Source organism: Prionailurus viverrinus, chromosome E3 (genome assembly GCF_022837055.1).
Source record: "Prionailurus viverrinus isolate Anna chromosome E3, UM_Priviv_1.0, whole genome shotgun sequence".
NCBI classification, from domain to species: Eukaryota; Metazoa; Chordata; class Mammalia; order Carnivora; family Felidae; genus Prionailurus; species Prionailurus viverrinus.
Genome location: NC_062576.1, coordinates 2,250,652 through 2,275,361, shown reverse-complemented (window position 1 = coordinate 2,275,361; position 24,710 = coordinate 2,250,652). Strand labels below are relative to the sequence as shown.

The 24,710-nt window shown below is 54.0% G+C and overlaps 1 protein-coding gene across 4 annotated transcripts in view; it reads right to left on the bottom strand.

Moving 5' to 3' along the window:
- Positions 1-14,551, bottom strand: part of CHST12 (carbohydrate sulfotransferase 12) — a 28,870-nt gene extending 14,319 nt beyond the window's left edge. Inside the window, exons 1-2 of one of the 4 annotated variants that reach the window (XM_047839025.1) lie at positions 14,418-14,433; positions 13,179-13,279 (exon numbers count right to left, since the gene is read on the bottom strand). The gene's annotated coding sequence lies outside the window, so the exon portion shown is untranslated. Of the gene's footprint in view, positions 1-10,735; positions 10,866-13,178; positions 13,280-14,417 lie in introns of those variants that run through there. The other 3 variants (XM_047839023.1, XM_047839026.1, XM_047839024.1) reach the window with 3 other exon arrangements.
- Positions 14,552-24,710: the final 10,159 nt, after the last annotated feature.

Here is a 24,710-nt window from a genome sequence, read left to right as displayed (position 1 = left end):
CCACGTCCGGCTGTCTGGTGCCAGTGCAGAGTCTGCTTCAGATCTGCCGTCTCCCCCTCTCTCTCTGCCCTTCTCCCTCTCGCTGTCTCTCAAAAATAAACATTTAAAAGAAAAAAGGAAAGAAAAGATACATGGCAATACAAAATTAAGGCATTAACAACAAAAGAAAAAATAGACAAAAGTGGACTTCATGCAACTTAGCAACTTTTGGGCATCAAAAGGCACTGCCCACAGGGAAGATTCCTGCAGAATGGGACAAAATTTTTTCAAATCGTGTATCTGATAAGGGGTTAATATCCAGAATAAATGGAGAACTCGTTAAACTCAAAGGAAAAAACAAATCAAACAACCAATTCAAGAATGGGCAAAAAATATGAATGGACATTTCTCTGAAACCATACAAATGGGCCATGAGTACACGAAAAGATACTCAACATCACTCATCATCAGGGAAATGCAAATCAAGACCATGACGACACAGCAGCTCACATCCATCAAAAACCCCAATCAAAAAATAGGGGAGCCTGGAGGGCTCACTCGATGCAGCATGTGGCTCTCGACCTTGGGGTTGTGAGTTCTAGCCTCACGTAGGGGACAGATAACACTTAAAAAAATAGTAAAATCGGTTGACCTGGGTCGCTCAGTGGGTTAAGCGTCCAACTCTTGATCTCATCTCAGGTCACGATGCCAGGGTCATGGGATGGAACCCCGCAACAGGCCCAGTGCTGGGTGTGGAGCCTGCTTGAGATTCTCTCTTTCTCTCTCTCTCTCTCTCTCTCTCTCTCTCTCTCTCTCTCATAAATAATAAAGAAATAAATATCTTAAAATGAAAACAAAACCAATAGATGAGTGTTGGAGAGGATGGGGAGAAATTGGAACCCTCGTGCACTGCTAACGGGAATGTAAAATGTTGCGGCCCCTGTGGAAAACAGGACGGAGGCTCCTCAAAACATTAACAATAAAGGCGCCTGGGTGGTTCAGTCGGTTGAGCGTCCGACTTCGGCTCAGGTCATGATCTCACGGTTTGTGGGTTCGAGCCCCACGTGGGGCTCTGTGCCGACAGCTCGGAGCCTGGAGCCTGCTTCGGACTCTGTGTCTCCCTCTCTGCCCCTCCCCTGCTTGTGCTCTCTGTCTCTCAAAGGTAAATAAACATGAAAAAACATTAACAACAGAATTACCATGTGATCCAACAATGCCACTTCTGGGTCTGTATTCAAAAGAACTGAGAGCAGGGTCTCCAAGAGATATTTGTACAGCCAGTCCCACTCACAGCAGCATTATTCACAACAGCCGAATAATGGGTGTGGAAGCCACCCAGGCGTGCGGTGAAGAGTAAGGACATAAGAAAACATGGCACGCACACGACAAGTGTCACTCAGCCTTTCCGAGGGAAGACATGCCGGCACCTGCTACAACGTGGACGAACCTACAGGAAGGACACGATGCTCGGTGACATCAGGCAGCCACAAAGGACAAATGCTGTACGACTGCACTTCTGTGAGGTCCCCAGAGGAGCTGAATCCATAGAGAGAGAGAGCCGACTGGAGGTTACCAGGTGCTGGGCAGGGAGGGCAAGGGGGTGTTAGTATTTACCGGAGGCAGATGTATTCCGTTTGGGAAGATGGAATGAATTCTAGAGACGGAGGGTGGTGATGGTTGCGTGACAATGTGAATGTGTTCAATGCCACTGAACTGTACCCTGAAAAATGTGAAGACGATAAATGTTACGTGCATTTTACCACAATTTAAAAAAATGGCAAAGAAAAGAATGAATCAGAGCTCGAACAGCAGACTTGGAAGAATTTATAGGAGGTGCCATTGAATAAATAAAGCAAAATGCAGGGCAATGTGTAAAAAACAAATATGTGAGTAAAAATAAATAAAAATTTTTAAAAAAGCAAGGCCTTAAATGTGGGCGAGAACTGCAACAAAGGCCATAAACTTAGAGCTGGCCGCTGGAGCCACACCTTCATCTCACAAGTCTGCACAAAAGTTCAACGGGCCGACCTTACCGTAATTAGTTCACTAGACAAATGTTCAAGTTTGAAACGTGTACAATGAGAGGGTGGACGAATGACAACAAGACAGGTCCTCCCTTTGGGTCGCCAAACCCCGTGTGCCTGCGTCCTGGGAGCGTCGCCTCACCCTGGAGCCCTGCCACGGAACCAGACCTGCCCGGGGCCACAGCCCCATCCAGGCTTTTCCAAGTTGAGGTGATAAGCACGTCGACACCAGGCCGAGGCAGCGTTTACCGATGAGGCTGAGGCCACGGTCCATTTTTAACATCAAGGAGCAAGGGCAGTCCTTTGTGTGGTCATTTCTAACCTCAAACAAGCCACATAAAGGGCGGTTGTGGAGAGCAGGCGGGCGGAGCCTATCAAAGGGCCCGTGGGAGCAGTCCCAAGAAAGGAACGGGCTGTGGCTCCTGCCAGGCACGCACGATCGCCAGTTCACAGCTTCTCAGAGGCGCGACGAGAACGAGAAGGCCCAAGATAAGACAACTACCAGACAGCATCGCCCACAAGTCTTACTGTTAAAAGGGATGGGAGCATCCGAATTTCTGGGTCACACTTCGCTGCCTTCACGATGCAACAGCGAGTCCTGCAACAACACTGACCTCAAACGTGATATTCGTTCAAAAAACGAGGGCATTATTTCCAAACGTGAATCTCCAATTATTTCAAAAAAGCAGTCAACAAAAAGGGTTACAGCTTTGGAAGAAGCTGTAAGAAGCCAAGAGGCGTCGCTGAGGAAATGACTGACAATCATCCTGGCTCCTGCCTCCAGCGAGAGAACGGCCAGCAAAGTCTTGTCCCAAAACTTCGCCTTCGGGGCCCAGGTCTCTGCAAGGGCTTTGTCAAGTGTCCTGTGGACGCCACTGATAAGACAATTCAGTTTTAGGTTAGGTTTAGACCAAAAACACGGAGGGTGGCTGTGCAGAGTGGTTTCTCAGCTCGGGGTGGGGTTGCTGAACGTTCCTTTTCACACGCAGGGTGCGGCAGCGTAAGCCCGGAGAGCCCGCGCCCCACCAGAGGCTGCTGGTCCCCAGGAGCCTTCACACCCACGGCGGGCAAAACTCGAGGAAGGCCGGGCTCCCTCCCGCCTTCCCTACAAGTGCGGGCCACACGGCCAGACCCACGTGAGGACCCTTGTAGGGGCACTGCCCACACTTCCAGAGCACAACCGATGACCACCGTATGAAAAGGTCGCCAGGTGTGTGCTGGTTAATTCTGTGTCACCCTGGTTGAGCTGCGGGCGGCCCAGACGGTTGGTCACGCAGCACTCGGGTGTGCCTGTGAGGGTGTCTGCAGAGGAGACTGACACCTGTTTGACTCAACAGACTGAGTAAGGAAAGTGGGGGGTGGGCCTGGTCCAATGTGCCGAAGGCCTGCACAGAACAAGGCGGTGAAGGAAGAGAGAATTTCTCCTCTGCCCGTCCCTGAGCTGGGACAGCTGTCTCTTGGGGGTCAGGCCTTCAGACTCAGATGGGAACACACCATCAGGACGGCTGGACCTGAGCTTATCAGCCTCCAGAATCACGTGAGCCAATTCCTAAAAATACATCTCTTTCACACACACACCCCCCAGTGCTGTGTGTGTGTGTGTGTGTGTGTGTGTGTGTGTGTGTGTGTGTACACACACCACACGTTACAAAAAGAAGCAATCACATCACCGAGAAGTGAAAGAAACAGATACTAAGTATTTGCTGCAGTGGAAAGGGATGCCGACTGACTGCGGAGTTTCAGCCACCAGTCAATAGAGTATTCCAGGGGGAGGGCAGACGGACTTCCCCCGTCTGGATACCCAGTTGCTCCGGCACCGTTTAAGAGACCTGTCTTTCCTGATTTAATCAGTTTGGCGCCTCTCCTTTTTCTTCTCTTTCTACTCAGGTTTGCTGAGGTCTGACTTACATCAGCAATTATCTGCAGAGTGTGAGGAGTTGCAGCAAAGATACACCACAACTAAGACGCAGAGAATTTCCTCCACTCTCAAAAGTTCCCTCCTTCCCCGGTGCCCACCTCCGGACATCTGCTTATCTGTGTTCTGTCCTATGGTTCACCTTTCCCAGACCGTCACCTACATGAGACCACAGAGGACACAGGCTCTGTACCTAGCAAGACACTTCGAGATGTGTCCAGGTTGTGGCCTGTGTCAGCACGAAGTTCTCTTTGCCTGGCTGAGTAGTGTTCCACTGTGTGGATATACCACTGTTCACCCGTGACCATTTATCTAACGGACTTGTGGGTTAGTTCCTTGTTTTTGACTGCTATGAATAAAGCTGGTTATCAACTTTTTTTGGTATACAGACTAGATTCCTTTTTCACGCTAAGACTTTTTAAAAGTTAGAAAAGTTGGTATTAAAAAAAAAATTAAACAGATTTTTCAGTTCCTAGAAGGTTCTACAACATCAATAAAAGTAGATATGCTATAATAATGCTTAGGGACTCTATTTAAAGACCAATCAAACTGATCATCAAAAATATGATATATAAATCTTAGCTGATCAATGATTTTTCAAATAAAATTTTAAGGGCTCAAGTGATTACAGCAAGGCTGCATACAAAGTTAATATACAGAAGTCAACTACTTTCCCATATATCAGCAATGAACAAGTGGAATTTGAAACTAAAAACACAATTCCAGGGGTGCCTGGGTGGCTCAGTCAGTTAAGCATCCAGCTCTTGACTTGGGGTCAGGTCACAATCTCACAGTACAAGAGTTCGAGGCCCGCATCAGGCTCTGTACAGGCAGTGCAGATTCTCTCTCTTGTGATTCTCTGTCTCAATATCAATAAATAAACTTAAAATTTTTTTTTTCAACGTTTATTTATTTTTGGGACAGAGAGAGACAGAGCATGAACGGGGGAGGGGCCGAGAGAGAGGGAGACACAGAATCGGAAACAGGCTCCAGGCTCTGAGCCGTCAGCACAGAGCCCGACGCGGGGCTCGAACTCACGGACCGCGAGATCGTGACCTGACTGAAGTCGGACGCTTAACCGACTGCGCCACCCAGGCGCCCCATCAATAAATAAACTTTAAAAAAAAAACCCGAAACTACAATTCTATCTACATTAGAACTCCCCAAAATATCTAGGTATAAATCTAACAAAATAGGTACAAGATCTGTATGAAGAAAACTGCAAAATCCTGAGGAATGAAATCAAAGAACTCAACATACAGAGAGATATTCCATGTATGTGGACAGAAAGAGTAAATGTTTGTCAAGATATCAGTTCTTTCCAACTTAACCTACAGATTCAATGCAATCTCAGTCAGAATCCCAGGAAGTTACTTTGTTATTATCAACAAGCTGTTTCCAAAATTTCTACAGAGGCAAAAGACCCAGAAAAGGCAACACGATACTGAAGAAGAACAAAGTTGGAGGACTGAATACGGGACCTCAAGACTTACCATAAAGCCACACTAATCAAGAGGATGTGGTATTGGCAACAGAGCAAAGATCAATGGAAAAGCACAGACAGCCCAGAAATTGACTCCCAAAAATACAGTCAACCGATCTGTAGCAAAGGCAACACAATGGAACAGAGACAGTCCGCCTCTTCAACAAACGGCACTGGGACAAGTGGACACCCACATGGAAAGAGGAGTACGTGAAAGAATCCTGACACAGACCTTACTGCCTTCACAAAAATTAACTCCACGTGGATCACAGACCTAGATGTACAACGTGAAACTATAAAACTCCGAGAAGGTCACAGGAGAGGACCTACATGACCTTGGGTGTGGTGATGCCTTTCAGACACAGCACCAAAGACCCGATCCCTGAATGAAATAATTGTCCACACAAAGATGTGTCCAAGAATATTCACTGCTGCTTTATTCAAAACAGCTACAAACTGAAAACAACCCAGAGGTCCACCACCGAGTGAAAGAATAAACAAATCGTGGTGTACTCATTCAGTGGAAAACCACCCAGCCACAGAAGAGAACGTACCACCGGCTCATGAACCAGTACCCGCAACAACATGGGTCAATCTCACAGATATTAAGCTGAACAGCAGAGCCCAGACACAAGTACATACCACATGATTCCACTTACAGGAAGTTCCCGAAAGGTGAAAACAGTGACAGAAATCCCAGAGTACAAAGGAACAGGAGGAAACGTCAGGGGATGGAAATGTTCTATTGTGTTGACCGTAGCGGTAGCTCCACAGGTGGACATATCTGTCCGCATTTGTTGAATTGTGCACTTACGAGGTGTGCATTTTGGGGCACCTGGGTGGCTCAGTCGGTTAAGTGTCCGACTTCGGCTCAGGTCATGATCTCACGGTTCGTGGGCTTGAGCCCCACATCGGGCTCTGTGCTGACAGCTCGGAGCCTGGAGCCTGCTTTGGATTCTGTGTCTCCCTCTCTCTCTGCCCCTCCCCTGCTCACGCTCTGTCTCTCAAAAATAAATAAATGTAAAAAAAAAGAGTTGTGCATTTTACTGCATGGAAATTATACGTCAATACACCTGATTTCAAGAAAAAGAACGTTAGCAGTCTTGTTAAGTCAACCTCCAGAAGCTCAAACTTTCTAATGTGAATACCATGAACTAGCTCTTAGTTCACAGAACAGGAACACAGGATGAAAACACCGGCCCCAAGGTCCTATAGACATTTATAGATCAGGAGGAAATGGGGAAGAATCTGGAGGCCAAGGCCAGTCTCTGCTGAGTGGCCCTGGGACATCACCTCAAGTCGGAGCTTCAATTTCTCGCCTATAAAACCAGACCACCCCCCCCCCCGCCAAGGCCATTTTGCTCACCCAGAGTGACCCAGACTATGGAAATGAAAACATGAGCTAAATATATTATAAAATATTAAACCACCCCCTTCAGCCCATACCACTGCACTTATTTATTTTTCCATCTTTATCGGGCCCTCAAATATTTGTATTCCATAAATATACCATGTTATTTATTTTTTATTACTCATACTTTCTATCCATAATTGGTTATCAGCAAAGGAATATCTATGCTTTCAACTGACTTTATAATAATTACAAGAGCTAATATGTTTTCAAAAGTGCTATTGTAAATGCTTAGATACATTAACTTATTTAATCCTCACACTGATTGTGGTTAAACTAGGACAGAACATTGAGGCAACTTGCCCAAGTTTACAAAGCTGGCACCTGTTCAGAGCTGACATTTGAACCCAGGCAACTGAGTTAAGAGCCTACCTTCCTGGGGCGCCAGGGTGGCTCAGTTGGTTAAGCATCTGACTCTTGATTTTGGCTCAGGTCACGATCTCACAGTTCATGGGTTTGCGCCCCACATTGGGCTCTGTGCTGACAGTGCTTGGGATTCTCTCTCCTTCTCTCTCTCTGCCCCTCCTTCACTTGTGTGCACACTCTCTCTCTCACAAAAATAAACTTCAACATAAAACAAAACAGGGGCGCCTGGGTGGCTCAGTCGGTTGAGCGACTGACTTTGGTTCAGGTCATGGTCTCACGGTTTGTGAGTTCAAGCCCCGCGTCAGGCTCTGTGCTGACAGCTCAGAGCCTGGAGCCTGCTTCGGGTTCTGTGTCTCCCTCTCTCTGCCCCTCCCCAACTCATGCTCTGTCTCTCTCTGTCTCAGAAATAAACATTAAAAAAAATTTTTTTTAACAAAACAAAACAGAGCCTACCTTCCCAACCACCACACCCTGCCAGTTTCTGTAGTGCACATTTAATGCAGAATTGGTTGGTTTTTAGCGGACATTCAGATTTCTATTACATTTATTTCTTCTTGTACCAATAACCAACTTCTGAGCATCAAATCAAACGACATGACCTTCATTAAGAAGTCCAAGAATGGGGACACCTGGCTGGCTCAGGCAGTTAAGCGTCTGACTCCAGTTCAGGTCATGATCTCACAGTTCATGAGTTCAAGCCCCACACTGGGCTCTCTCCTGTCAGCGGAGAGCCTGCCTTAGATCCTCTATCCTCCTCCCTCTCTGCCCCTCCCTCCCTCACTCTCAAAAATAAACAAACATCAAAAAAAAAGAAGGTCCAAGAATGTTTTCAGTTTTACTTATTATGCTACTGGCAAAAATACCAGAAACTACCCACTCCTTTTCCAGCTTTACAAATACTACATAAAAAGCAAAGAAATCACTACGGTACCCATCGCTGTAGCCTATAGAAATATGGAAAGCTTCCGTGAGCAGTCTCCACATTTATTCTCTGAGCTGCATCATCTAGCATTGGAAGTGATGCTTGTGCTAGATTAAAGCCCCCGGTGCGAAACAGATGTGCATCCGATGCCACCAGCATCAGGGATTGTTATTATTAGTTTATTTATTTATTTTGAGAGAGCGAGCCAGAGTGGGGGAGGGGCAAAGAGAGAGAATCCCAAGCAGGCTGCACAATGTCAGTGCGGTGCTGACACAGGCCTCGATCCCACAAACCGTGAGGTCATGACCTGAGCCGAAATCAAGTCACCCAACGGACCACGCCACCCAGGCACCCCTAGGGGTTATTTGTTTATAGAATCACTTCGCTGGTGTTCAGTTCACCCTGAAAACTACTTCTGACAGCGGCTCAGATAAAATTAGGAAGAAACGGTCACAGTGATGGACTGGAAGGCTGGTGTGCATCCCAGAAGACCTGGATGAAAATCGAGCCTGAGCTGTCACCTCCCCCCCCCCCCCCCCCCGCCCCACCCCGGACCTGAGCCCAGGACACAGAGGGCCATGGGCGCACACTGGTCTCCCGGCCCCTGGTCTCTGAGCCCCACCGGTAACTATCTCCAAGAAGACGGGGTATCAGGGCACGCGTACTACACTCCCACGCTAGATTTCAAGTTCTGAGAGGACAGGAATCATCTCTTGTACCTGCTGTATTCCTCACAAGACCCAAAATTGTGCTGCATGGCACTTGACTCTGGAATCCAAATGATCGCTCTCATTTCTCAGAGTTCATTCGAATAAATTATTTCAAGGGAAAATACTGATGGTAAGTTCCACCACAATTAGTTTAACAACCTGCCTGGAGCTTTACGTCCGAAACCCATCCAGACTCTAACCTCTTCCAGGCTTTCCACCGCCCGCCCCCGCCCCCCACCCCGGTGCAGCCAGCATCAGCTCCCACCCGCAGCACTCCAACTGTCTCCATCCAACCTGCTCTCTGCTCTTGAGCCGCACAACCACTTTCAAGGTGGCAGTCAGGCTCATCCTATCCCAAGTCAGACCACACCACATCTCTGCTCAAACCCCTCCGGTCACTGGAGTCCGATGGCTTCCCACTGCAGTCCCTACAGGCCCTACCTGATGGGATCCCACACCCTCAGCCCTTCCATCGCCTCCCTCACGGCCCTGCCTAGATGCACCCAGGGGCTCCACCCCGCATGTGCTTCAGGTTCCTGCTCAAAGCTCACCTCACCAGGGAGGCCTCCCGGGTCACTCCCACCCTCCAGACCTGTCTCCTCTCTGTGGCTCGTGTCATCCCCTCCAATATCGCACGTTCTCCGCTTTATGTGTGCATTGCATCATCTGTCTACACTACAATGTAAACTCGAGGAGGCACGTATACAGTAGGTACTCAATAGAGTCATCACGCTAACGAAGACAGCAGATGAACACAATGACCCTGATTTTATAATTCCTGAAACTGGCTGACAGGTAACGAAATAACGGTGCTCCTTGTGCTTTTGAATCTGCTTTAAAACCCCTTATAAAAAGTTAAAAAGAAAAACAAAATAGCTAAAAAAAGCGCCAACACTGCTATGTGACCACAGCCAGGAGACAGGATGCAGAGAACAATGACAAGGACGACAAGGAAATCAGAACAAGTAAACTCTTCCCAGATAAGGAAAAGGGCACAAAACACAGGCAGGACCAGGGCCCCTTCTTCCATTAGAGCCGGAAGCTTAGTGCAACCGTCTCTATGTTTATCAATGTTACTTGCACTTGTTTATGTTAAATGATGAAACCGTTCTAGGGAGCTGATTACAGAAGAGGGCAGCCCCCTGGCCCTTCCGCGTGACCCGCCCCCACCGTGCTCCCTCATTCTTTTTAGCTGAATCTTTGGTGTTAGCTCCGCCTCCGGATAACAGCCTCCTGGGCCATAAGGGGATCAGCTTTACCTACTGGCTTCCTACTCGGGCAGGTGGGAGGGTAGTTTCCCCAGCCTCCCCCCACCACCTCGGCCACCCCCCCCCCCCACCCCCCGGCCGCCAGGCCCTGCTCATCCCCACACGTTCCCCAGACGGGCACATCGGCATTTCAATTAGAGCAATATTCCACGTTTACACAAATTATCATCCTTGAGCAAAGGCTATTCACAGCTGAGCCTTGCAGTTCACCGTAATTATTCTTTCCCTGCACAATGGTTTATTTTCCCTGGAACTCGTAAGAGTCTTGTGCTCTCATTCGCTTGTACTCATCCAGCCCCAGCCCTGCCAGCTGTCTTCATCCCCTCTCCAGATGTTGTAGAGGATCAGGCGCCCTGTGGATTTCACCTGCCCCCGCCCCCCAAACTCTCTCCCGGGAGCCGGAGCCGTCTGACGGGGTCAGGCCTGCTCTGCACACCTGCCGCCTCTCTACCTCCTCCGGGAAAGCCCCCTCTCCTCAGGCTCTGTCTAGACTCACCACCTCATCATGGGAGAACATGCCTGTCCGTCACTCCCTTAAAGTACGGACGCAAACTTCGGGGGCGTGTCCGAAAACATCTTTATTCCGCTCTCCTTTGCCTGAGTACAGAGTTCCAGGTGGAAAATGTTTTCCTTTGCAATTCTGAAAGCCATGCTCACCTGCTTTCCACCTTCTGAGGTTGCTGCGGACGGGTCCCCCAAGCACCCTGCTCCGTTTGTGATGCCCTCTTGGTGGCCTGTGTTTACTCTTTTTTCTAGAAGCCAGCCCAGTCCTCTGCCCCAGAGCCCTGAAATTTCACAACAGCGGGCCTCGGGGTGGGTGTGCACATCTCTCTCTCCACCCACGCTCTCACTACCCAAATTCTGAAACCCACAGCCTCGGAGGCGTTTCCAAATAAATCCCTTCCTTGTTTCCCAAACTCTCACTCGTTACTGTGGAAACGCGGCAACCCTCACTATGCAAACCCGATCCCTGTGATGCAAGGACCCACCCCGGGAAGGGAAGGGAAGTGACAAGAGAGTGAAGGATACCTGCCTCCCCCTCCACACCGCCCACCCCCAGGGCTGGCCACCTGGATGCCCCTTCCACACACAGTTTTGGTTCTAGGATGTTCTCCTGTGTCATGCTGTGGACGGCCCCGTCCTATTTTCTGTTCTTTCTCACTGACGGGGATCATTCAGCTGTCAGCCTCCTGATCGGATCCCTTACCTTCTTCCTTGCTCCCGCTTCCCACCTCTGCTTTTCTGTTCACCTGCCTCAGTTCCTCAACTTCATCTTGCACGCACTCACTGAGCTTTCATTTCTTGCATTGTTTTCTATATCCAAGACTTCGCGTCTTGGTTCTTAGAGCGCTTCCCCCGCCTGTTTTTATGGGGCAGCCTGTTCCTGTCTCTTATCTGCATGTGCACGTCGGTGACAGGCGGCCTTCCCGGTCTCCTTCCCGCACACTCTCCGTGGCCTGCAAGCGTGTTCCTATGCCAGAGGTAGGGCGCCAAGAGAACTTGGAAGCTTTGAACCATGGTGGGGGACGTGATCAATTACGAACTTCATTAGAGGGGGTAACCTCTGACGTCACTACTGTTAGGTCCTTTCTCTGGAGCTACTCACACTCCCCAGAGACCCTTCCACCGTCCTGCCCGAAGGGAGCAGTGCCAGCCGGCAGTATTCTGGGAGCCACCGACCCCCTTCGCTGCATCCTCTTGTGCTGTGTATAGCAGGGCACACCCCCGCCCCCCGCCCCCCAACTCTGCTGGGCATTTCCCGTTCCTCTCTGAAATATCCACAAAGTTCTCTAAACAGTTACAGAAACCGCCACCCCAGTTAGCGGCGGGAAGCACCGAGTTGCTGTGTCAGCCGGCGCTGGGCACATCTACTGGCAAGGGGCTGGAGAAGCGGCCGCCCCGGCTGCAGCCACAGACACTCCGAGCAGGTGTGAAACCAAATGCTGGTTTCTGATGAGAAAGAGACAATTAAAGAATCGAAAATAAGAGGTAAGCTGTGGTTTCTTAAAATGATAAACCAGCAGCATCTCCTTCAGCAGTATCATTCGGCAGATTCTCCTCCACAAGTGGCACTTGAGCCTCCAGATCTTTCTAGAACAGAATCACCCATCAGCCGTGGTGACACGCCTTTTTTCCACCACCTTTCCCTTCCTGGCGAGTGCTCCCCACTCTCTCTCCGAGAGCATGTCTCATCAGGAGGGCCCACAAACACCACGAGTCCTGCGAGCCTAAAGGTCACACGTGCCGTGACACCCCCTCCACACCCGCTCCAGCTCTGTCCTTCAAGCACCCACGTGAGAACTCTTGGCTGCTGGGGCATTTTTCCTTTCCCCTTCCCCACACCCCGCGCAGGCCATCACACACACGGTGGGCTCTCCCGTGTCAGTCTCGTGACCACCCCCCACTCTGGCGACCTCTGTCCTCAAGTCATTCCCCCTACACCTGTACCCAGCCAGTCTCCACCTCCCCGCACCCCGAGACTGTCTTCCACGGTATCGCTGGTGCTGCCTTTCTGAAACACGGATCTATCACCCAAAACCCCGACTGCCCCGCCCCCCTCACCGAAGGTCAGGGTAACAGCCCAAACTCTAGAACGGCATTCAAGGCTCCTCGGTAAGAAACCTCTTTTCAGCCCTAGCTTCCACCCCATTCCTCAATCCCCCTCTCACAATGAATGCAGGGACTTCCTGCCCCCCCAAGCACCCCATTCACTTCCCTGTCTCCAAACACCCTCCTGCCTCCACCTGGAATGTTCTCTCCAACCTTCACTCGTCCTTCAAGGCCCCCGAAGCCGTTATGTCGTCTCCACCATGGAAAACTCCAAGGCCAGAAAATAAACCTCACCGACCCCCTTTCTTCACGCTCTGCGAATAATTGCCTAGATTCTCTACTGTGAGGTCACGCTGTACGATAATCAGTGTCACCATAACTGCCAGCAGCCAGCCCAACGTGGCATCTTGCAAATGATCAGGGGCTGCAAGTCTCCTGAAATGATGAGGCGGGCCCAGGGCGGGTAACGGGATCGGGACCGCGATCAGTGCCGCGGGCCTGGAAATACCAACCCAAAGTCGGACCAACTACTTTGCCAGAAACGACACACCTTTGCAATTCCATGCAGACGCTCTCCGGATTCACAGCAGAGGCAACGTTCCGGGGTCGGGTCCTAGGCCTGGCTATCACTACTGCGGGGGGCAGGTGCACCTAAGTGTATCAAACCAACTCTCGGTCACCCCGATCTTCCACAACGTGCAGTTGTACCTCGATTTTTACAAAATGCCCTAACATCCCCGTATCCCCCCTCCTTTTTCACCAGACACCAGCCCTGACTCACACTCCCCACGCCAGATGTTCACGAGAAGGGCGGCAGGGCGGCCGCGGGTGGGGGCAGGCGAGGACCCGCGGAGCCGCTTCCCAGGCGGCCCTCAGCCCGGACCCACACTTCAGGGGGCACTACCCTTAAAGATGCGTGTGCAGCGCACACCCCCATTCATGCCGGGCCTCCTGAGTCTCTCCCGAGTCCAAGTAGAAAGTAAATAATTTAATAAATCGCGGACACACTGTGGCTTGTTGTGCTCCGCGCCAGACGGAACCTCGGCTGGAGCCAACCGCCTGCCAGCGATGTCCCGGCGGCCAGGAGCCCGAGCTTTAGATACAAGTCCCTCTGTTAGCGGCCAGTGCGTGGCTTCCTTTCGCTGGAGAGGCACAACTGCTGTTTCCGAACTGGGGATCACTGGAGTGGTCCGCCACCAAGCCCCCCCCCCCCACCTCCCAGCGGTCGGCCTGGGGTCCCCGGGGTGGGGGCGCCCAGCGCAGGCCGAGCTGGGGTCCCCGGGAGAGGAGGGCGCCCGGCGCAGGCCGGCCTGGGGTCCCTGGAGTAGGGGGGAGCGTCCGGCGCAGGCCGAGCTGGGGTCCCCGGGAGAGGAGGGCGCCCGGCGCAGCCCGGTCTGGGGTCCCTGGCGGGGCTGCCCAACGCAGACCGGCGGGAGGAGCCCCCGGTCCCCGGTAGGCGCGGCGGTGCGGGGGCTCCGGCTGGCCCGGGGTCCGCGCGCAGGGAGCCTGCGAGGGCCCTCGGAGCACTGCGGCGTGAGGCCCGGCTGCGAGCACCGCCGAGGGCGCGGACCGGGAGCGCGCCTGCGGAGCACCCCACCCGCCGCCGCCCTGCAGCGCGGGGCAACCTGGGGCTCAGAGAGGCTGCGAGCCGGGCCAAGGTCACACAGTGGCCGGCGCGGGGGCTCGGCCCGGGGCCGCGGACCCACCGGGTGGGCTGAAGGAGGGAACCAGAACCCGCCCGCCGCCCGCGCCCCGCACGCCGCCCGGCGCCTCGAGCGCCTCAGCTCACCTCACTTCACCTCACCTCGCGTCGCCGCCGCCGCCTCACCACCAGCCGACCCTCCCGAGGCTGTCCCTCCGCCGGCCCCGCCCCCCGGAGCTCGGAGCCCCGCCTTCCGCTCCACGTCTCGCGAGAAGTCGCGGCCCACGGAGGGGCCACGGAGGCCGAGGGGCGCACGCCTTCAACGCGCCTGCGCTCTCCGCACCCCGCCCCCGCCCTCCGCAACGAGTGCTGTGTGGCGCCGTATTTACAACCCGCGATCGACCCCGCCCCCCGGCGCCGGGAGCCCGCCCCCCTCCCCAGCAGCCAATCCCGTTCTGCGGGCAGCGGCGTTGGCCCCGCCTCTAGCGGGTGGGCGCGCGGCGTGCGCAGGGGGCGGTGGGAGGGCCCCGCGCGGCGCCACTAACCTGTGCTTACCGAGCGCCTGCTGTCTCTCGGTTCCTTCGCGACCTCCTCCGCCTGCAGAGCATCTCCGGCCGGGGCCTTGGGCGAGTGACCGTGCCTCTCCTGGGTTGTCCCCAGGTTTGTCGGAGAGGGTGGTGACTTCACCTTGCAGGCAGGTGCGAAGCGCCCCGTGAGATGCCCACTGCATAGCGAGCGCTCGCGATCCTTGCTCTTTGTATCCATGGCTTTTCCTTAACGGAGGTAATATGTACGTAACAGGGTTGACCATCTTAGCCGTTTTTAAGTGTACAGATCAGCGGCGGGAAGTACGTTCACGCTATTCCGCAGCCTCCGCCACCATCCACAGGACGTTTCCACCAGTGATGGTTTCACAGCGGACTGCCTTCCGAGGGGAGGCTCTGTCTTCACTCTCTTCTTGCCCAGCAGTCAGTCACTACGGAGTCTCCACCTGCTGAGTCCTGAGACACAGAAGGGCCCTGCCCTCCCCGAGCTTTTAGCAGGTGGGACAGCAAGCAAACAAGGACCCCAACCGCTCCTTTGCATCAGATTAACCGCGGTCAGGCCTCTCCCGGCATAGACACAAAAATAAAATCAGTATCCTTTGCCCATTCCAGCTATCGCTTCCTCAGCTAACACCTCAAAGCAGTGGGTGGTCTCTCTCCACAGTCTCCTTTTCCCTAAGTCCCCTTCACTCCTCTCCCTGGGAAAGAGGTCCCCTTCAGCAGGCAGGCCGTGCTGGCACAGGGAAGGATGGCAGAGGGCAGGTGCACACAGGGTGGGATGGCACGGGGCAGGTGCACACAGGGAGGGATGGCCAGGACAGGTGCACACGGGGAGGGATGGCCAGGGCGAGTGCACACGGGGAGGGATGACACGGGGCAGGTGCACACAGGGTGGGATGGCCGGGGCAGGTGCACATGGGGCAGGGGCACACAGGGAGCTGAGAAGACAGTGGTGACATGCCAGTTCTTAAGCTGGTGACAGGTGATGGATAGGTCATTTTACTGACAGGATTCAAGACTTAAGATACGTGTTTCGCCTGTGTTGTTTTGTGTGCGCATCATTTTGCTCAGTCTGTCATAACAGAGTACCACAGGCCACGAGGCATAAACGACAGAAATGCAATCTCTCTCAGTTCTGGAGGCTGGGAGGCCAAGGGGCTGCTTCCTTCAAGGCTGGGAGGCGACTCTGTCTGGGGCCTCGCTTGTGGGCTTGCTGGCCGTCTTCTGTGTGTGTGTTCACATTACTTCCTTCCATCTCTGTGTCCACATTTCCTCCTTTGTAAGGGCGGAGCCACACTGCATGAGGGCCACCCTCAAGACCTCCTTTTAACTTGATTTCCTTTGCAAAGATCCTGTCTTCAAATAAGGTCACATCTGAGGTCCTGGGGTTTAGTACTCCCACATGTCCTTTGAAAGCCCGTAACAGTATTGCTGAAAAATTATAGAATGAATTGTTTTAAAATGTTATTTCCCTTGAAACATTTATAAGAATGGTTACAGTAAATTTTTAAAAACTGGCGAAACCTAGTGCCGATGAAGAGAGTGCGCGGCTGGAGCCCTCCTACATTGCTGGTAGGAATGCAAAATGGCATAGCCCCTTGGAAAACAGTTTGGCGGGTTTGTAAAAAGTTAACTGTAACTCTACCAAGCAAACCAACACACACACTCCCGGGTATTCGCCTAAGAGAGATGGAGGCTGACATTTGCACAGAAGCCTGAATGCAAGTATTTTTAGTGGCTTATTCGTAATTGCCAAAAACTGGAAAGCACCCAAAACTCCTTCAACTGGCAAACGAACAGATAGACTGTAGGACGTCCGTACATCGGGACACTAACTCAGCAGTGAACACTAACTGGCGTACCAACACAGGTGAACCTGAGGTGCGCTCCGCGTTGAGCCAGCCTCAAGACTGTATCCTGTGTGATTCCATTTAGAGGACGTTCTGGACGAGGCAAAAGGAGAGCGACAGGTGCTTCCCAGGGGGAGCGGTTGGGGGAAGGGCTGAGTACGGAGGGGCAGAGGGAGGTTTCAGGGCTGATGAAACCGCTCTTTATCTTGATGGTGGTGCTGGTGGTTCCTGGACTGTGTTGGTCAAAATTCATAAAACTCTGCATTCAACAGGATAAAGGTTGTCCTATATACATTGTGGCTTCATTTTGAAAATCTTTTCAAAATGAAAAGATCTTTTAAATCTTTTCTCCCCAGCCAAGATTTTCCTCCTCAGGAAGAAGGGGTACATAATGAAGATTTAAATGAAAGCATTCAGAGGTGCTCAATTAATGTTTCCTCCAGGCCAGCAATTCCCAAATGATGCCCTGAAATGGTGGCCTGCAGAGAGGGCTGTAGGGTACCCCCCTGGATGAGATAAAAGTGTTCACCGGCCAGATAGGAGCAGGAGACAGGAAATAAAATTTCAAAGGTTTAATTACAGCCAGACTTCTCAGACCTTTCACCAGAATAAGGTGTGGTGCAATTCTAAAGAGTTTTCCTGTGAGTTGCCTGCATCTGGGGGGCTTGGAAAAGGTTCGTAGACATTCAGGTGCCCAGGAGCCACAATCTCACGCTACCAAAGCCTTCCGGGGAACTTGAACAACTCCAAGACCACGCGGGGAGTGCCAGGACTCAGGCTGAGATGAGACCATCCCTTCCCTTGATGGGGAGGAGAGAGGGGGAGCAAGACCATAATGTCGCCAGGTCCCCTTTTGAGGTGAAATCTGCCAGATCGAGCGAGAGGTCATGGTCGCAAAACACCGTGAATGTGCTAAATGCCACTGAGGTGTTCCCTTTAAATTGGTTGATTTTTATCTCATGTCAGTTTCACCTCAATTTAAAAAAAAAAACAAAACATAAAAAACCAACCCTCTGCCCAGTTCTCCCCTTAGCTGTGCACCTGCCCTCGCTGAGATAGCCACACATTCTCTCCTTGTTCCCAGACGAGGTGGCAGAGGCCCAGAGAAGTGAACCAACTATCCAAAGACACACAGCGGTATAAGAGGCAGAGTCAGGACCAGAAGCAAAGGCGGGGCTCCAGAACCAGCAACGGCCTCCGCTCCAGCCCCCCCCCCCAGCCCAGAGGGATCTGTGAGCAGGCCGGCTCTGCCCCGGAGAGGACCTTCATCTCCCCCTCTTCTAGGCCCTGGCTGCCTTCAGGCTGCTGGACCCCAGCTGTCTGTCGGTCTCCACAGCAACTTGACCGGCCATGGCCCACCTTCGGGGACCCCGGACCCCCGTGCACAGGCAGCAGCCTCCCCAGGCTGACAGCCAGGCTCGGTGTCCGTGTTTTCGTCTTAGCTATCCCGGCGTCCCATGCTGCCTGCAACTCTTTCTGGTTTCATAACCAGCGTGGCCACAGAGAAGAGAAAAGTAACTGTGGCTTGGCCAGGAAATGTCAACTGCCTGTGATAGATAGAGGCATCAGGGAGATTCTGAGTGCTCCTGGGTGCTGGATGGGTGTGAGCACCAGGGAGGAGAAATAAAACAAAGCAGAGGCATGAGTCACAGATTCAACCTGTATCTTTGCAGGCCACAAGATCTGAGAGCGGCCCCAGGAGTCCTGGTTCATCCTGCGTGCACGCGCCCTCAGCCCCACCCCAGTCTCGTCGCACTGTTTTGTTCCCGTGTCTTACTGGGTGGTGTGGGCCAATCCCGGGATGGTAGGGGCCCGGCTCTGGATGCTGGGGCCGTTTCCTAGCACCTGTGTGACCACAGTGGGTCTTCCAACCTCCCCGACTCCGTGGCCTTACCTGTATGATGCTGGAAGCAAGAACCCTCACCTCCTGCAGTGGCTATGCATATGAGAGAGAGGGTGTGTGCAGGGGAGACCAGCCGGGAGGCTCTGCGGGGTCCTGACTGCAGGGTGGTGTGGGAGAGAGGCTGGGGGAAGAGGGTAGGCTTGGGACTGGCTGATGGAGGGAGGGGGCAGAGGAGTCAAGGGTGCGCTGCACCAGAGGTAGGAGATGCTGAAGAACATCTGGGGGCACAAATGCTGTGAACTTGGCTTTGAGCGTGCACACCCAGAAACACCTGCCGCACAGCATAGCTGTTGGGGAGACAGGAGGATGCCTGCGTCTTGAACTTGGAGAAAGAGGTGCTGGCTGGAGACGGGACCATGGAAAGTGATGTCAGAGGCTGCCAGCACCCTAGGGGTCTGCCAAGCCCGATGCACCTCACCCCAGACCGGGTCCTGGCAAACCCTCTCTGCCGCCTTCAGCTTCACCCTCCTGGTCGCTGCGATCACCAATACGGGACAGATGCCACAGAGGCTACATTTCATTCAAGAGGCAGCAGAGAAGGAAAGGGGACCCTGGAGGGCCGAGGCAAGGGGCTTCTGGTTCTAGCTCACGGAGTCTGAGGAGCACTGGAAGGGTGAAACCCAGCCCCCAACTCCACCTGCTAAGGGCTACCCTGGGGTGTGGACAGGAAGGCTGGGGACCCCTGGAGGGAGGGAAGTCCCCGTCTGAGTTGTGCCCGAGCCCTCAGGGTCCCCACACAGGCTAATGTGTGCAAAATCAGAAAGGGCAAGCCAGCTCAGGGAGTGAGTGCCCACCGGCTCTCAGGAGGAACCCAGAGAGATGTCAAACGCCCTGCCACCCCATGGCTTCCGTTACCAGTATGAGGGGCCGGTCCCTGCTTGCACACCACAGCTCGCTCCTCTGGGCCACCCAGACTGTGTGCCCCTCTTCTGCAGGAGGCTCCCCAAAGGGCTCTCCTTCCCTGCCCATCTGTCTCCGGGTCGGAGACGTGCTCCCCCACATCCCTCTCCTCTCGCAACAAAGCCTCGGAACAACACAGTAGTGAGCACGGGCTGTTTCCAGCCAGGCCCCCTCGTTGGCAGATCCAGCCTCTGCCCCGTACAAGACGCCAGGACCCCAGGCGAGTCACTGGGCAGTGTCCACGCTGCAGGCAGGTGGGGCCGTTCAGAAGTCTTCATGTACCCTCTGTCAGGCTCCAGACCTCGACAGGACCTGCTGGTTCTCTTAGGGTTGCCGGAACGCTCACATCTCTGCCCAGGGCCCTCCTTTGCTGCTTTCCTAGCTTAGTCCTTTCGGGCTCCTATAACACGATCCTGCAGACCAGGGCACTTATAAACAACAGACGTGTGTTATGCACAGTCCTGCAGGCTGGACGTCCAAGATCAAGGTGCCGTGTGGCCACATTCTGGGGAAGGCCCTCTTCCCAGTTTGCGGGCAGTGCCCTCTCATCTTATCCCCACATGGTGGAGAGGACTGGGGAGCTCCCTGGAGCCTCTTCTGTAAAGGCACTGGTCCCAACCATCGAGGGCTCCTCCCTCGTGACCTAAGCACCTCCCAGAGGCCCCACCTCCCAATACCATCATTGCTGGGGGTCAGGATTTCAAAATACGAATTTTAGGGGGACACCAGCATTGAGGCCATAGCACCTCCCAAGTCCAGCTCGGGGTTCTGATGTTTACGGAATTACCTTATCAGAGCCAACACCACCAGTCTGCCCCAGGGCCTTTGCCCGGTGCTCCACTCTCCACCTAGGCTGCACCTCCTCCAGGAGGCCTTCCTTGACCAGCCTCTCCCCCAGCACTCTGCCCCTGCGGCTCGTTTTCATTAGAGCGCTTGCCATTCATTCCCTGCCCCACCTTCTTTAGAACGTGGGCTCCATGAGGGTCGGCTCGGCACGTGTCTGCCCAGTGGCAGCTGCGTCCTGTGTAAGCAGGGGGACCGGCAGGGCTGGAGAGAGAGGAGTCGCTAAGGGCTTAGGCAGGGGGTAAACTACTTCCTGAATGACTTAATTCCTTCATCTATTTGATCCATTGGGGGGGGGGGGTGTCTGTCTGCACCGGACCTCGGGGCATCCGTGCCTGCCCGGGGCTCCGTCCCGCCCCTCTCTATGCCTCCCCTCACTGGATTACAGTTTTCCTCCCTTCCCCACCTGGTACCCGGCACGATCTGGACCTCCAGCTGCAGGCAGAGGAGAAAGCTGACCCTCTGGGCCTCAGAGCCAACCTTCCAGGGAGGGCGGCTTAGTCGCGGGCAGCCCCAAGCCCCCCTCCCTTCCCGGGAGGGGGCCCCATGGAACAGACCCCGGCCGGCCTGCTCCTCACGCAGCGCACGCTCACGCAGGTGCACGCGCGGCCCTGACAGGGGCTCTGAGGACTTACCAGCCCCAGAAACTTGGGGCGGATCTGTCTGTGGAACAAAGAGTCCTTTGCGAGGGGTAAGTCCCGGCACTTCCTCCCAGCCCCGTGACGCCTCTGACCAGCGGCTCTGGCTTTGCAAACACAGCTCCAGGTTTTGTCTTTGTGGCTTGGGAATTCTGCAAGGAATCATTCCCATGTACCACATTTGCATACGTTATATAATTGTCGCCAAATAGACATAAATGCATATTATACTTACTGTTCTGAACCTTTTTCTCTCAGTTGGTATATTTCAGAGAGCTGCCCACACCAGGGTCTAATGGAACTACCACTGGTTTTAAAATAATTCCTTTTTTTTTTTTCACATTAAGTCATGCAGGAACGGGGTAAAAATCCAAATAGGTAGAAAACGTTTACAATGGACAGGGGTGTCCTGCCTTCTTGCCCCCTCAAGTCCCTCACTGTGACCTGTTTCCAGGATTTCCTTCCGAGGCTGTTCCATGAAACACGTACGGGCGAGTGTAGACACGTAAGCGTGCAGATACACACATATACATCGACCAGAGTCTCACAAGGTTTTGTAACATTGAAGGACTCTTTCTCCAACATTCTCATCCCTCACCCATCAGCTTTCAGCCCACCTTCGCCGAGCAGATGCGAGGCACCAGGCACGAGGCAATTGTGAGACACAGTCGGGTTTGTCCCCTGCTCACGAACATGCTGTGACTCCCTGTTGCCCGGCATATCCCGCCTGGCTTCCCGGGGCGACAAGGGAGGAGGCCGCGCACCCTGGGCTCAAATCCCAGCTCAGCCACCGAAGGTGAGTAATGAAGCTGGTGCTACACCTCCCTGGGCCGCAGGCCGGTGACAGAGGCTTGCAGTGAGACTAGGTGCTGGGCAAAGCTTCCCGCACCCTCGTTGGACATCCTGTTAGTTTCAGCGCCCACGTCCCCTCGGCTGGCCACAGTGTGCGTGTGCACACCGGCACGGCTCACGGTGCACCCCGCGGGCTCCCACCGCACACGGACGCCGCAGGCCAGGGCCCGGGCTCCGCGCCTCCGGCCGTCAGTGCGGCGCCTGCACCCGCCCATCACTCATCCGCTCATTCCGCAGCCATCCCCAGGCACCTGCTCTGGGCCAGGCAGGACACAGACCCGTCAGGCAGGGCCTGGTCCCAGGTGCCGAAGGGGCAGCAGTGCGGACACGTGCAGAAAGGCAGTCGTCACCTGGTGGGTTGGTGCGGGGACAGAGGACGCTCTGAGTATCTGGCCCTTCAGGGAAGGAAAGGAGGCTCTTGGGTGAGGACCAGGAGGCTTGGCCTGCTTGCAAACACAGCCTAACGCAGGGCCGGTGCCCCCAGGACCCCCCCACGGACCCTGGGGGGTTGATTCCGGGGTCCCAGCAGACTCTTCTTCCCGCTGCTTGAAGCCGCGCCACGGTGGTGCTCTCCCATGGTGGCCCGTCCTCCCCACCCCGTGGTGTCACCTCCCAAGGAAGCCGCCCGTGCCGTCGTCTTGTGAGTAAGCCAAGTAAGCCAAGACGCTTTTTAATTTGGGTTACCTTGCGGGGAAACCGGGAAGAGCACGCACCCAATCATTAAAGAGGACTTACCTCCGAGGTGGCGCGAGGTTGGGGAGGATGTTTCTATCGCTCGTTTTATACAGGTTTCTCTTTTTTAAGCGGTGAGATCCCAGTGTGGTCTTCAGGTCACAGGTGCCAATTCCACAGTCGCGTGACCTCCGACGCGCCCAAAAAGGAGCCTTGTGTACTACTCAGATGCCTGTGTAATTTTCCTCAGTCATTCTGGGTTCAAACTGGGTCAAATTCAAGGTCCTCCCCCAGTTCCAGCCACCTGGGTCGATCCCGAGCTCGGTGTCATGGTGGCTGGCACAGAGGGGGCGTGAACCTCTCCACCCTGGGTCTTCCTGGTCCTGTGTTGGGCTCTCCGGCCCTTGGGTATGCCCCCCGGGATTACTGATACTATGTGTCTACCTGGCTGGACCACGGCGCCCAGATATCCAGTCACACGTTATTCTGGATGTTTCTGTGGCGGTGTTTTGGGGTGAGACTAACATTTAAATCAGTAGACAGTGAGTCAAGAGATGACCCTTCATAATGTGGGGCAGCTTCATCCAATCCTCTGAAGGCCCGAATAAAACAAAAAGGCTGACCTTCCCTGAGCAAGAGGGATTTCTGCACCCAGGCCCCTCACTGGGTCTCCTGCCTGCTGGCCCAGCCCACAGATTCTGGACTTGCCAGCCTTCCTGATCGGATGAGCCAGTTCCCTAAATACACACACACACACACACACACACACACACACACACACACACACACACACATCCCAGTAGTTCTGTTTTGCTGGAGACCCCTAATATACTCCCCATGAGGCTGGGACCGCCCCCCTCCCAGATGTAAGTGTGTCCTCAGCCCTCTCTCAGGTGCACAGGTCAGTCCAGAGCCTCCTTGCAAAGCACCCCACCCCCGAGATCCACCAGAGATCCTTGTGGCCAACTTTTTCACCCAGCTCAAGACGGGGTATAAAAAGATCGGGAGTTTCTCCTGTACTCTCCCACCAGCCAAGGATCAGTTTGCGGGTCACACCTGACCCCCACGGATTGTCCCATCATACTGCCATTTCTAATTTCCTGCTGTCGCTCCACAAAAGTACCAGAGACTTCTCCAGCCACTACTTGCCAACTGCCTGGGCTCCCCCCCCCCCCATCTATCAGTTAAGATGAGGGGTACCAAACCTCAGAGGCTTCAGATAGGCATTCATTTCTCTCTCAAATTAAAATCTGGGGATAGGATGTAACAAGGCTGAGAAGCATCCCTGCGCCTTGTACACCAAGGCTCCTTCCAGCTTCCCACTCCATCCTCCTCAAGGCATGGCCTTTGTCCTCGTGGCCTCAAAATGGTGGCCGGGGTTCCAGCCATCACATTCAGATTTCAGGTAGTAGGATTCCAGGAAGTGAAGAAAAGAGGCATGAGGAGCATGCTAATTATCCTTTGTGCTAGAGACTCCTGGAAGCAGCTGCTTCTGGCTTATATGCCAATGGTCAGAACTTAGTCACATGGCCACAGGCAGCTGCAAAGCAGGCTGGGAGATACGGTCCTTTATTTTGGGAGCCGTGTGACTAGCTAAAAATTGGGCGTTCTATTATCATGGCGGAAAGCGAGCAGATGCAGGGGACAACCAGTAATTCCTGCCCTACCCAGGATCTGGGACCAAGGCAGGAGAACAGAAGTCTCCTTGCCCCCCAGGCTCAGCCTCTCCCCCGGTGAGGGACACGGGCATCAGACAGTGCCCGCGGCAGGTCTGCACAGAGCAGGCAGCACGGCTCCCCAAGACAAACGGGACCGACCTCCCCACCGTCCTCCAGAAGGCCCAGAAAGGACAGCACGGCTTCAACAAAGCCCCTAGCACGTCCTCCCCGACAGCGGTCTTACGCCAAGAGGGGGCCCGGCCGTGGCGTCCAGCCGGCACACTGACGGGGTGTTTGGCACGTGCCGGACACACGTGAGTCCGAGGCACCCGGCTGCCCACCCGGGCCACGAGGCCACACCACCACCCACACCTCCCGCCCCTGATGTGCGACAGGCCGACTCCCGGGCTCCACGGGCTCCACCTGCTGCTTCTCCCGGGGGGTGGCTCCCGCCGTGGGGGAGGGGGCTTTGGTCCCCACGTCCTGCAGGGGTGCCCCCGAGAGCCTGAGATGCGGGCACGGGCCCAGGAACCACAGCAGGTGCCAAAAGCACAGACAGGGAAGGTGGCGACGCAGCTC